The sequence below is a fragment of the Salvelinus sp. IW2-2015 genome, linkage group LG17, assembly GCF_002910315.2.
Source record: "Salvelinus sp. IW2-2015 linkage group LG17, ASM291031v2, whole genome shotgun sequence".
Taxonomy (NCBI): Eukaryota; Metazoa; Chordata; class Actinopteri; order Salmoniformes; family Salmonidae; genus Salvelinus; species Salvelinus sp. IW2-2015.
The window spans coordinates 6,864,022-6,878,474 of record NC_036857.1 but is presented as its reverse complement, the minus strand read 5'-3'; positions in this window follow the sequence as shown (position 1 = coordinate 6,878,474).

Here is a 14,453-nt window from a genome sequence, read left to right as displayed (position 1 = left end):
GTTGCATTTCAGACCCATACCTCATTGACAAACAGATGTTTTTCAGTAGAAAATGTCCACATTTAGTCATTTGTCCTCTTCAGACACAATACAGGGCCTGAGAGAAATTCCACTTTCCCTCTTCCTCAGAAAGCCCCAGTTGGTAGAGCATATTGAGTCACCATGATATGGGAGTCTTATGTGAAAATGTCTTGTTATAGTGGCTGTCTCTCCTCCGCAATACTGTAGTGTTTATACTTACAAATGTAGGATCTTCATTTGATCACTCTTTTCTTGCTGAGAATTGTCCTGTGCTGCAGGAAATGCAGAAGAGCTTTGTGATTTAGATAAATTCACTGAAAACCTGCACTAACACACGGTTATATTAACAGTATTCCACTTTTCATGTAGCCTCATTTTGACCAGCTAATAACCTAACCACCGGTCAAGCAACATTATGGACTAAAAGTTAAAATCCTATTGCTGCAGGATTATTTTGCTGCCAAAATACAGGTGAAATTATGACCCTACACCTGTAAAGTGAATCATACTATCATACTTTGCTTAATCGGTTATTCAAAGTCCAGGGTGTATTTTCATGTTGATCCTCCACTCCTCCTTAGAACCAACATAGATCCACTGCCGTATGTCGTGAGTATGCAATACAGATCAGGAGGGTCCAACATTACACAGAATTCAGATAGAAATGAGTTGAACTGAACAGATATTTATTATGTATGACTGACTGTCATGGTGAATAGGGGGTCATGTGAGGTCTATTAATTACAGTTCTGCAGTATCTGCCACCTGAATGTTTCACCTCACAGTTGAATCAGTTAAAGTCTCTTTCTCTTAATTGTCAACTGATTTGAACAGAATGCCATTCAAAGTAAATTCACATTATACCTTTATGAAACTGCTTTATGGAATTACTTATGGGCAATAATCCATTATTGTAGCTCTTGAGTGTGCAGGGTTTGTCAGACTGACTGCAGCACTGCATTGTGCTGTAGCTAAAGTACAGCAGGGTTTTGTTGGGATATGATGTAAAAACTTGGAGATTAGGCTTTTTCATATCCCGCCTACCCCCACTTCATCAAAACTCTATGCACTCATTAATAATGTACTGGGAATGAAGGTTAATGTATGTGATGAAATATTGATGAGTTTTATAAGAGCCTAGGCAGAGCTGACCTTTCAGTTGTCAATGCCTCTGATGCACTGCCTCTTGGCAGTTTGAGCTTGTCCTGTTTTGGTCCCTTTCACTGCTCTGTGCACAAAAACCACCATCTTCTACCACTCTATGTCACATTATTGTCAGTGAAGACATGAGTTTATTCAGATTGAAGTGAATGGGGATATGCAATCAACCCTAACCCTGAAGGTCCACTAATGAGGTTTGCGTGTTGGGTTACATTACATGAATTGAACAAAAATACACTTTTTAGACAAAATTGTATTTTCTTGGCTAGCTACATAGCTTTGGGACAGAAGCCATTATACAACTACATTACACACAGAACATACATACATTTTATGAGTGTACAAGCCCTTGAGCAATGAGTTTCAACAACAAAACACACATCCAGCGATATATCTACTATATGAGAATAGCTGTTAGTTTGTTAGTACTATCAGGTATAATACAACCCACTAAATAAGATATTTATTTTTTCAGGGTGAAATTGGCTGTCAAATTAAATCTCTCCTTTCAAGTGTTCGGCTGTTTCTCTGGAATCATAACAAATGCTCATTAGCCACATGATGCTTCCAGGGCAACCTCTCCCTGAGAGAGGCTGCAATTATTCCACTGTAATAACGCGCTCTCTCTCTCCAATTGACACAAACTGTCAAATTATTCTAAAAAGACACTAATGACCCAGCTTCATTTGCAAGCAATCCAGTGGTTGTTGAAGCTATTATAGCTGATCTCCTAATTAACATTGCTGGTAACGCAGTATCTGCATGGTGCTATGTGTCTTTGTCTCAGTTAAGTGCAGTACTTTTGAATGGGGTGTCATTTGGGACAGATTCTATATAATTTGGGCTAGCTCCATGGGTTGTTGTTGACCTTTGCCCTTCTGTCAGAGATGGCTGTATCAGTGCATTCCCACTAAAAGTAGCACTCTACTTGGTGATGTGGTGCACTGACTCCTCTGTGACCCAGTGTATATACATTTTTCATTCTGCCTTTCTGATGCAGGGATTCTTACTTACTGGGTAAAAAAAGATGGCTGGATTGGGGTATAGTACAGTATATATATATATATATAATTAGATGTCTGGCAGGGGGCGCTGTGTTGAAGCCACTGTGCCTCCATCTTGGTACTCCTCCACCATTGTACAGTTTTTGGGGGAAGCCATATCATATCTACATTTGTTTTTGACACATTTATTCCATTACAGACACCTTAATGCATACATTTCAATTATATTGTGTGATCTAAACATAGAAATACAAGGTTTAAGTATACTTTTTTGAAATCCTACAACAACAAAAATTGTTAAATACATTTCATTTTGTCCATGAAACATGAAATACTGTAGAATTCCATTCATTCCTATGGAGGACTGCTCCTTATGGGGAGTGCTAATATGGTTGACCTGTGGCTTCAAAGCCTCTCACTGGCCAATACATACTAACTTGAGCAATACAGGATTTATATAAATCATTTGGGTGCATTGGATTTGTTTTTTTTTGCTTACCAATTATTTCATACAGTATGTTCTTCAATGTCTTCATGATGTATAGGATATTGCATATAAAAGTGTGATATATTGAGTGTACACTCCTCTCTCTTCCACATAATGGAGAATCTTGTCAGTTATGGTCATTAGACGTCTGCTGTTGAGTTCTGAACATCGCACAGTACTGAATATCCCCCTGCGGATTTCTGCTTATGATTCATATTTATGGCACAGATTTATTAGCCCATTCATCTAGAGAACTGATAACCTTCAGGTCAAGGGAAAACAAAAAGACAGAGTTGGAGAAAAAGAGGAAAGTGAAGATGAAGAAGAGATTACATTTGGCAATTGACCAACTGTACTCCCCATACTCCACTGTCTTCGAAATGAATTAATTTGTTTAAAATCAGAGATTGGATTAAATCAGGGATATTCAACCGGGGGTACTGCAGGGGGTTCGAAAATAAATTAAAAAGTGATTTTTGCTAAGACTATTGATTGATTGACTATGACATTTTAAGTCATCCAGCATTGCTTTTTGCAGACTTAGCTCCAGTTAAATGTTCCAAATCTTCAGCAATTCCTGATCCTGCGACCAAAAACAAGCTACATATGGACAGCGCCAAAACAAATGATCTAATGATTCTGTCTCTTCTCAGCAAAATCTGCAGAGCTGGGATGGTTATACACCCCATATATATACAATCAGGTCCATAAGAATTTGGACAAATCAAATCAAATGTTATTTGTCACATGTGCCGAATACAACTAGACCTTACAGTGAAATGCTTACTTACAAGCTCTTAACCAACAATGCAGTTTTAAGAAAATACCTACAAAAAAAGTAAGAGATAAGAATAACGAATATTTAATGAGTAGCAGTAATTAACAATAGGGGGGCTATATACAGGGGGTACCGGTACAAAGTCAATGTGTGGGGGCACCGGAGTCGAGGTAATTAAGGTAATATGTATATGTAGGTAGAGTTATTAAAGTGACTATGCATAGATAATAACAGAGAGTAGCAGCAGCGTAGAGGAGGGTGGGTGGGTGGGGGGGCAATGCAAATAGTTTGGGTAGCCATTTGATTAGCTGTTCAGAGTCTTATGGCTTGGAGGTAGAAGCTGTTTAGAAGCCTCTTGGACCTAGACTTGGTCTTCCGGTACCGCTTGCCGTGTGGTAGCACTCCAGCCACCACTAGGGCCTTCCTCTGACACCGCCTAGTATAGAGGTCCCGGATGGCATGAAGTTTGGCCCCGGTGATGTACTGGGCCGTAAGCACTACCCTCTATAGTGCCTTGCGGTCGGAGGCCGAGCAGTTGCCATACCAGGCAATCCGTCAGGATGCTCTCAATGGTGCAGCTGTAAATCCTTTTGAGGATCTGAGGACCCATGCCAAATCTTTTCAGTCTCCTGAGGGGGAATTGGTTTTGTGGTGCCCTCTTCACAACTTTCTTGGCACGTTTGGACCACGGTAGTTTGTTGGTGATGTGGACACCAAGGAACTTGAAGCTCTCAACCTGCGCCACTACAGCCCCCGTCGATGAGAATGGGGGCGTGCTCGGTCCTCCTTTTCTTGTAGTGCACAAACATCTCCTGTGTCTTGATAACGTTGAGGGTGAGGTTGTTGTCCTTGCACCACACGGTCAGGTCTCTGACCTCCTCCCTATAGGCTGTCTCATTGTTGTAGGTGATCAGGCCTACCACTGTTGTGTCATCAGCAAACTTAATGATGGTGTTGGAGTCGTGCCTGGCTGCGCAGTCATGAGTGAACAGGAAGTACAGGAGGGGACTGAGCACGTATTCTTGAGGGGCCCCTGTGTTGAGGATCAGCGTGGCGGATGTGTTGATACCTACCCTTACCAACTGGGGGCGGCCCGTCAGGGAGTCCAGGATCCAGTTGCAGAGGGAGGTGTTTAGTCCCAGGGTCCTTAGCTTAGTGATGAGCTTTGAGGGCACTATGGTGTTGAACACTGAGCTGTAGTCAATGAATAGCAATCTAACATAGGTGTTCCTTTTGTCCAGGTGTGAATGGGCAACGTGGAGTGAAATAGAGATTGCATCATCTGTGGATTTGTTGGTGTGGTATGGAAATTGGGGTGGGTCTAGGATTTCTGGGATAATGGTGTTGATGTGAGCCATGACCAGCCTTTCAAAGCATTTTGTGGCGACTGCCTGAAGTCTGGAACCCATAGACATCACCAGATGCTGGGTTTCTTACATCTTGTGGTAAACCCTCTGTATTTACTCTGGTGAAGTCTTCTCTTGATTGTTGACTTTGACACATACAGTTGAAGTCGGAAGTTTACATACACTTAAGTTGGAGTCATTATTAAGTGTCCTAGAAACACCAGCTATGTCAGGAGGAATGGGCCAACATTCACCCAACTTATTGTGGGAAGCTTGTGGAAGGCTATCCAAAACATTTGACCCAAGTTAAACATTTTAAAGGCAATGCTTCCAAATACTAATTGAGTGTATGTAAACTTCTGACCCACTGGGAATGTGATGAAATAAATAAAAGCTGAAAAAAATCATTCTCTCTACTATTATTCTGACATTTCACATTCTTAAAATAAAGTGGTCATCCTAACTGACTTAAGACAGGGAATTTTTACTCTGATTAAATGTCAGGAATTGTGAAAAACTGAGTTTAAATGTATTTGGCTAAGGTGTATGTGTCACGACTTCAACCGAGGCAGGCTCTCCTTCCCGTTCGGGTGGCGCTCGGCGGTCGTCGTCACCGGCCTACTAGCTGCCACTGACTCTTTTTCCTCCCCCTCCTTATGTGTTTATTTGTATCACCTGTGTTCAGTTAGTTGTTAATTAGTGTGGCTTTATTAGTCAGCCAGCCCGTACGCTCCTTGTGCGGGATTGTTACATTGTAGCTTTTGGATTTCGGGAGTGGATATTATTATTGTGGACTGGGTTTGTTTCTCGTGTCGTTGGACCGTTGTGTATGACACCCAGTACGTCCGTGTTGGACATTTTGTTTGCCAGTTGGGTATTAAAGACTCAACATATTGAAGCTCTGCTGTTCCTGCGTCTGACTTCGCACCCCCCGACACCCAGGTCGTTACAGTATGTAAACTCCCAATTTCAACTGTACACACCTACCTCTTGGAGGGTGTTCTTGATCTGGCCAACTGTTGTGAGGGGGTTTTTCTTCATCAGGGAAATCATTATTCTGTCATCCACCAGTTGTTTTCCGTGGTCTTCTGGGCCTTTTGGTGTTCCTGAGCTCACCAGTGCGTTCTATCTGTTTAAGAATGTACCAAATAGTTGATTTGGCCACACCTAATGTTTTTGCTATCTCTCTGACGGGTTTGTTAAGATTTTTCAGCCTAATGATGGCTTGCTTCACTGGCAGCTCTTTGGACTTCATATTGAGGATTAACAGCAACAGATTTTTTTTTAATAAAAAAACTCTAGACCTTTTATCTGTTTACTTGTAAATTAACTAATGACGGAATAACACACAACTGGCCATGGAACCGCTGAACAGTCCAATTACTTTTGGTCCCTTAAAAAGGGGAGACCACATATAAAAAGTGCTGTAATTCCTACAACGTTCACCGAATTTGGATGTAAATACTCTCAAATTAAAGTGGAAAGTCTGCACTTTCAGCTCATATGCATTATTTAATTTCAACTCCTATATGCTGTGGTAGACAAATATTCATGGACCTGACTCTATAAGGTTCTATTGTTTGCAAGAATTTTGTAATAACTCTGTAATAATAATAATTTAAATTGTAAAACTAAGTTTTGAATCCAGCATTTTGTTCATGAGTTCATAAACCATGTGCAATGGAATCTAAAATCTTTCCCCAACTATTTTGCAGTCTATATCGCACAGCTGTCAATCTTTTGGTCCTTAGAAACTGGTATACTTTTTTTATTGATCACAATTTTCTTTACCCAATTTTGGTCTTTAATACAGGGCCGACAGACTTTCCCCCGCTTCCTCTTGCCTCTTCCATTGTTGCAGTAATGCTGCAATTAGTTGTAATTTTGATAGAGCAGACATTTCCATAAACACTGAACAAAAATATAGATGCAACATGTAAAGTTTTGGTCCCATGTTTCATGAGCTGAAATAAAAAATCCCAGAAATGTTCCATAGTGACAAAAAACATATTTCTCTCAAATGTTGTGCAAAAATGTGTTTGCATCCCTATTAGCGAGCATTTCTCCTTTGCCAAGATAATCCATTCATCTGACAGGTGTGGCATATCAAGAAGCTGATTAAACAGCATGATCATTACACAGGTGCACCTTGTGCTGGGGACAATAAAAGGCCACTCTAAAATGTGCAGTTTTTTTCATTTTCAGGGAGCGTGTAATTCTTGAACATGGGGTGAGACATTCTTACTAATCTGCTAGAGAATCAGTTCAGATTTAAGTATAACTTTTGTATGACTGAAGCCTTTAGTGAGAGGTCTAATGCTTTAATATTTAATAATTTCTGCCTTCCGAATTCATATATATTATGGAAATAGGCCTGTTTAATTTTGTCTGGCTAGCCGTTCCAAATAAAATTGAATATTTTTTGCTCATATAATTTAAAAAACAAGTCACTAGGTGTAGGCAAGGCCATAGGTAAATATATAAACTGGGATATGGGTAAAGAGTTAATCAGGGTGATTTTTCCACAAATAGACAGGTATTTTCCTTTCAATGGTAGGAAGATCTGACCTATTTTTTACTTTCTAATGACATGTATTGTAGTGAGATCATGTCTGTCTTTTGGGATATGAATACTGAGTATGTCCACTTCACCGTCAGACCATTTTATTGGAAAACTACACGATAATGTAAAGTTAAAAAAAATTGTGATCCAATATGTAATATTTAGTACAATCCAGAGAGGTTAACAATTATCTAGATCCTCTATGAGGCTGTGGAGAGATCCAAATTGTGGATTTAAAAGAAAACAAGAATCAGCGTACAATGACACCTTCGTTTTTAAGCCCTGTATTTCTAGTCCCTTATTGTTGGATCTGATTTTCATAGCTAACATTTCGATGGCCATAATAAATAGATATGTCGATAGTGGACAACATTGTTTTACTCCTCTTGATAGTTTAAAACTTTCTGAGAAGTAGCCAATATTTACTATTTTACACCTATAGAGTCACTATACATAACTTTAACCCACTGTATAAGAGATTCTCCAAAATTGAAATATCCCAGGCAATTACAGTGCATTCGGAAGGTATTCAGACACCTACCCCTTTTCCACATTTTGTTATTATTCTAAAATGATTCTAAAAAAGATGAACGTACAGAGAAAGTACATTCCAAGTACAGAAAGATCCTTGATGAAAACCTGCTTCAGAGAACTCAGGACCTAAGACTGAATCGAAGATTCACCTTCCAACAGGACAATGACCCTAAGCACACAGCCAAGACAACGCAGGAGTGGCTTCAGGACAAGTCTCTGAATATCCTTGAGTGGCCCAGCCAAATCCCGGACTTGAACCCGATTGAACATCTCTGGAGAGACCTGAAAATAGCTGTGCAGGGACGCTCCCCATACAACCTGACAGAGTTTGAGAGAATCTGCAGAGAAGAATGGGAGAAACTCCCCAAATACAGGTGTGCCAAGCCTGTAACGTCATACCCAAGAAGAATCGAGGCTGTAATTGCTGCCAAAGGTGCTTCAACAAAGTACTGAGTAAATGGTCTGAATACTTACAGTACCAGTCAAAAGTTTGGACACACCTACTCATTCAAGGCTTTTTCTTTATTTTTACTATTTTCTACATTGTATAATAATAGTGAAGACATCAAAACTATGAAACAACACATGTGGAATCATGTAGTAACCAAAAAAGTGTTAAACAATTCAAAATATATTTTAGATTTTAGATTCTTCGAAGTAGCCATTCTTTGCCTTGTTGACAGCTTTGTACTCTCTTGGCAATCTCAAATATAAAATATATTTTCATTTGTTTAACACTTTTTTGGTTACTACATGATTCCATATGTGTTATTTTATAGTTTTGATGTCTTCAATATTATTATACAATGTAGAAATTAGTCAAAATCAAGAAAAAAATCCTTGAATGAGTAGGTGTGTACAAACCTTTGACTGGTACTGTATGTAAATGTGATATTTAAAATAAAATAAAATATTTACATTTGCAAAAATATCTAAAAACATGTTTTTGCTTTGTAATTATGGGGTATTGTGTGTAGATTGAAGAGGAAAAAAACTATTTAATCAATTTTAGTATAAGGCTATAACGTAACAAAATGTGGAAAAAGTCAAGGGATCTGAATGCTTTCCGAATGCACTGTATACAGTGGGGAGAACAAGTATTTGATACACTGCCGATTTTGCAGGTTTTCCTACTTACAAAGCATGTAGAGGTCTGTCATTTTTATCATAGGTACACTTCAACTGTGAGAGACGGAATCTAAAACAAAAATCCAGAAAATCACATTGTATGATTTTTAAGTAATTAATTTGCATTTTATTGCATGACATAAGTATTTGATCACCTACCAACCAGTAAGAATTCCGGCTCTCACAGACCTGTTAGTTTTTCTTTAAGAAGCCCTCCTGTTCTCCACTCATTACCTGTATTAACTGCACCTGTTTGAACTCGTTACCTGTATAAAAGACACCTGTCCACACACTCAATCAAACAGACTCCAACCTCTCCACAATGGCCAAGACCAGAGAGCTGTGTAAGGACATCAGGGATAAATTGTAGACCTGTACAAGGCTGGGATGGGCTACAGGACAATAGCCAAGCAGCTTGGTGAGAAGGCAACAACTGTTGGCACAATTATTAGAAAATGGAAGAAGTTCAAGATGACGGTCAATCACCCTCGGTCTGGGGCTCCATGCAAGATCTCACCTCGTGGGGCATCAATGATCATGAGGAATGTGAGGGATCAGCCCAGAACTACACGGCAGGACCTGGTCAATGACCTGAAGAGAGCTGGGACCACAGTCTCAAAGAAAACCATTAGTAACACACTACGCCGTCATGGATTAAAATCCTGCAGCGCACGCAAGGTCCCCCTGCTCAAGCCAGCGCATGTCCAGGCCCGTCTGAAGTTTGCCAATGACCATCTGGATGATCCAGAGGAGGAATGGGAGAAGGTCATGTGGTCTGATGAGACAAAAATAGAGCTTTTTGCTCTAAACTCCACTCGCCGTGTTTGGAGGAATAGAAGGATGAGTACAACCCCAAGAACACCATCCCAACCGTGAAGCATGGAGGTGGAAAAAATCATACAATGTGATTTTCTGGATTTTTGTTTTAGATTCCTTCTCTCACAGTTGAAGTGTACCTATGATAAAAATTACAGACCTCTACATGCTTTGTAAGTAGGAAAACCTGCAAAATTGTCAGTGTATCAAATACTTGTTCTCCCCACTGTATATAAATTCCAGTCGTCAGTTATGAATGCCAGGCCTGATTTCACAGATTTGTTATACTGTTCTATTGTTTCCAGTACATGTCTTATATTATCTCCAATTTAACGACCATGTAAAAAATCTGTCTGATTAGAATGAATAATGTCCGACAATACCTTTTTAGCTTCGGTTAGTGGAGACAGAGACTGAAACAAAAACATATGCTTTAAGTACTTTGCTTCCTCTTTCAAAATATAGTTTGGTGAATCATGGGTGACTGTCATTTGTAACAAGTTTCAGTAAATTATTTTTTGTAGCATTTCTATGTTGAAGATAAAAAAATCTACATATTCCATCCACTTCGCTTTATTTGTATAATATATTACACTTGATCTTTCCTCAATTTCCTTTTGTTTTTCCTCTAACTTATTATGTGCCTTTATGGTACAGTTTTTATTTCATCTATCTGTTTCCTTTGTTGATATTAATTTATTTGACCTAAATTGCTTCTGTTTTAAAGATGATTATTGAATTGCATGGCCTCTAAAGGCACATTTAAAAGTGCCCTGTACAATAAGGGGATCTGCTGTACTGTATATTTTGTCGAAAAAGTAAGTTATAAGTTCTTCTGTCCTGGTTAAAAACAAGCATTGATTACATTTCCTATTTACTCGCTCACATGGAAATTCTGTAAGAGTTATGTATATGCCAATTATTTGATAGTCTGACCGCATTCTATCCCCTATCAACATTTTTTWAACTATTGGTGCCAGCGAGAATGACATAAGAAAGTAGTCAATACGACTAGCTTGATTGAGCCTCCGCCATGTAAAAGTGCATAAGGATGATAGTTTGTAGTGTGATTTCCTTTACAGTCCATTGAGGTATTTAAAAACCATTTTATAATCTCCCACCATTATAATAGTCTTGTGTTGCTTGTAGACTTGATACATTATTATATATATTTTCAAAGAAGCATCATCATTATTTGGAATGTATAGGTTAATGAGACAAATCTGTTTATGGTCCAATGACATCTTTAAACGAATCCATCTACCTTGCGGATCTGTTTGAATCATTTGCACATTCGGATCAAAATTGTTAAATAATATCATCACTCCTTTTGAGTTTCTTTGCCCATGGAAGAAGTATATTTCGCCCCCCCCCAGTACCTTTTCCACACAACTTCATCAGAAATTGTTGAATGAGTTTCCTATAAACGATATATATTATATTTGTTCCCTTTAGCCTTCTAAATACTGATCGTCTTTTCTTATTATCTGCTAAGCCATTACAATTATAACTGGCTATACTTATTTCACCATTTACCATAATGAGATACAAGTTTCAATTGTATTTATCATAATATATTTTTGAAAACTTACCATTAAAAAGTACCATAATAATTGAGTGTCCATATAGCTGTACCATGGTATTTGCACTGCTGCTGAGTAAACCACCAATTGTTCTCCACTCTTCCACCGGCTAAAACCTCCCCCTATCCCAAGTTGGATTGTCTTCAAAGTGACTGGCAGACCACCCCTGTCCACCTGTATCCTGGACCCATGCTTTGAAAAGAGCACCCAGTGCCACCCACAGAACATAAGTAGATGAACCACCAAAAGCATTTCCAAACTCACTCACCTTGATTGTATTGTATACCTCCATTTAAAAATACAGTATGAGTCAAATGTGTGGATACACCTACTCATTCAAGGGTTTTTCTTTATTTTTACTATATTCTACAATGTGGAATAATAGTGAAGACATCAAAACCATGAAACAACACATGTGGAATGGTGTAGTACCCAGAAAAGTGTTAAACAAATCAAAATATATTATATATTTGAGATTCTTCAACATAGCCACTCTTTGCCTTGATAACAGCTTTGCACACATTTGGCATTCTCTCGACCAGCTTCACCTGGAAGGCTTTTCCAACAGTCTTGAAGGAGTTCCCAAATATGCTGAGCACTTGTTGGCTGCTTTTCCTTCACTCTGCGGTCCAACTCATCCCAAACCATCTCAATTGGGTTGAGGTTGGGTGATTGTGAAGGCTAGGTCATCTGATGAAGTACTCCATCACTCTCCTTCATGGTCAAATAGTCCTTGCACAGCCTGGAGGTGTGTTGGGTCATTGTCCTGTTGAAAAACAAATGATAGTCCCACTAAGCGCAAACYAGATGGGATGGCGTATCACTGCAGAATACTGTGGTAGCCATGCTGGTTAAGTATTCCTTGAATTCAAAATAAATCACTGACAGTGTCAACAACAAAGCACCCCCACACCATCACACCATCACACCATCACACCTCCTCCTCCGTGCTTCATGGTGGGAACCACACATGCGGAGATCATCCGTTTACCTACTCTGCATCTCACAAAGACACGGCAGTTGGAAACCAAACATCTCACAAAGGACAGATTTTCACCGGTCTAATGTCCATTGCTCGTGTTTCTTAGCCCAAGCAATTATCTTATTTTCATTGGTGTCCTTTAGTAGTGGTTTCTTAGCAGCAATTCAACAATGAAGGCCTGATTCATGCAGTGTCTGTTACTTGAACTCTTTAAAGCATTTATTTGGGCTGCAATTTCTGAGGCTGGTAACTCTAGTGAACTTATCATCTGCCACAGAGGAAGCTCTGGGTCTTCCTTTCCTGTGGCGCTCCTCATGAGAGCTAGTTTCAACATAGCGCTTGATGGTTTTAGCGACGGCACTTGAAGAAATGTTAAAAGTTCTTGAAATTTCCCATATTGATTGACCTTCATGTCTTAAAGTAATGATGGACTGTCATTTATCTTTGCTTATTCCACAAATTCACTTTTAGGCACACCTGTTAATTGAAATGCATTCCAGGTGACTACCTCATAAAGCTGGTTGTGAGAATGCCAATAGTGTGCAAAGCTGTCATCAATGCAAAGGGTGGCTACTTTGAAGACTCTCCAATAATTTGATTTGTTTAACACTTTTATGGTTACTACATGATTCCAAATGTGCTATTTCATAGGTTTGATGTCTTCACTGTTATTCTACAATGTAGAAAATAGTAAACATAATGAAAAACCCTTGAATGAGTAGATGTGTCAACTTTTGACTGGTACTGTATATATATAAAAAAATCTTGCATATGTTATTTATTTCCACAATTAACAAATAATATGCGTAATAATGTAGGCAGTTCATACGAAGGATTGTTACCTGTAACCAGGATTGGCATTACAATTTTTGGGGGAAAATAATTAGTGTGATTCATCCTGTATTGTCCCTAACATCATTACACCATTACAACAGATGTGGGACACATAAACCCCACCCACCCTTCCCTCACAAACAACCACAAGCTCAGATATTCAACAGTTGTTCCATCCCCGAGCCCAACTCAAGAGAAGACTTGATGTGTGAATGCATACAGTATACAGTTGTAGTTGTTTGAGAAGGCATTCAAAATTGAGCAAGAAAGGGGAGATTTGATTAACCAATGTCAAGTTCTAGCTGATGGAGCTCAGATACACCCCCCTACCCTGAAACATACGCTGGTCCTCAGTTGTGACCATTTTCCCAAGCATCTCTGTGCAGTCAGACTTTTTGATTATTTTGTGGCTCCAGGATCACATATATTTTCTTTCTAATGATGTCAATTTAATTTCTCAACTCCTAATATTGAGCGAATTACAGTCATTGTAGCTAATTACACTCATTGGAGTATATGGCTATGAAAAAGCACATGCGAATAGGCTACCAGTGCAGCTGGTAAGCTTAATTTTTTGTTGTACTTTTACCGCTTTTTGTGATATCCAATTGGTAGTTACAGTCTTATCCCATCGCTGCAACTCCCCTACGAAGTTAAGAGCCATGCGTCCTCCAACTCGACCCTGCCAAGCCACGCTGCTTCTTGACACACTACTCGCTTATCACGGAATCCAGCAGCACCAATGTGTTCGAGGACACACCATCCAGCTGGCAACCAGAGTCAGCTTGAAGGCGCCCAGCCCGCCACAAGGAGTTGCTAGAGCACGATGGGACAAGGAAATCCCAGCCGGCCAAATCCTCCCCTAATCCGGATGACACTGGGCCAATTGTGGGTCGCCTGGTCACAGCTGTGACACAGCATGGGATCGAACTCAGGTCTCTAGTGAAGCCTCAAGCACTGCGATGCAGTGCCTTAAACCGCTGCGCCACTCAGGAGGCCCCGCTGGTAAGCTTTCTTGACCTGAACATACATTTTTGTCAACACATGGCTAACCTTTGTTTAACCAACTAAACAGCTGCTCTTAGGGCCCGATTCAGACTACACACTTCTCAGTAGTTGGTATTCAGACTTACTTTATTCAAGTGCAGGCAAACTAATGCAGGCAAACTAACACTAAAGCCAGTGACAGTTTTAAATGTATGTGGATACAACTGAT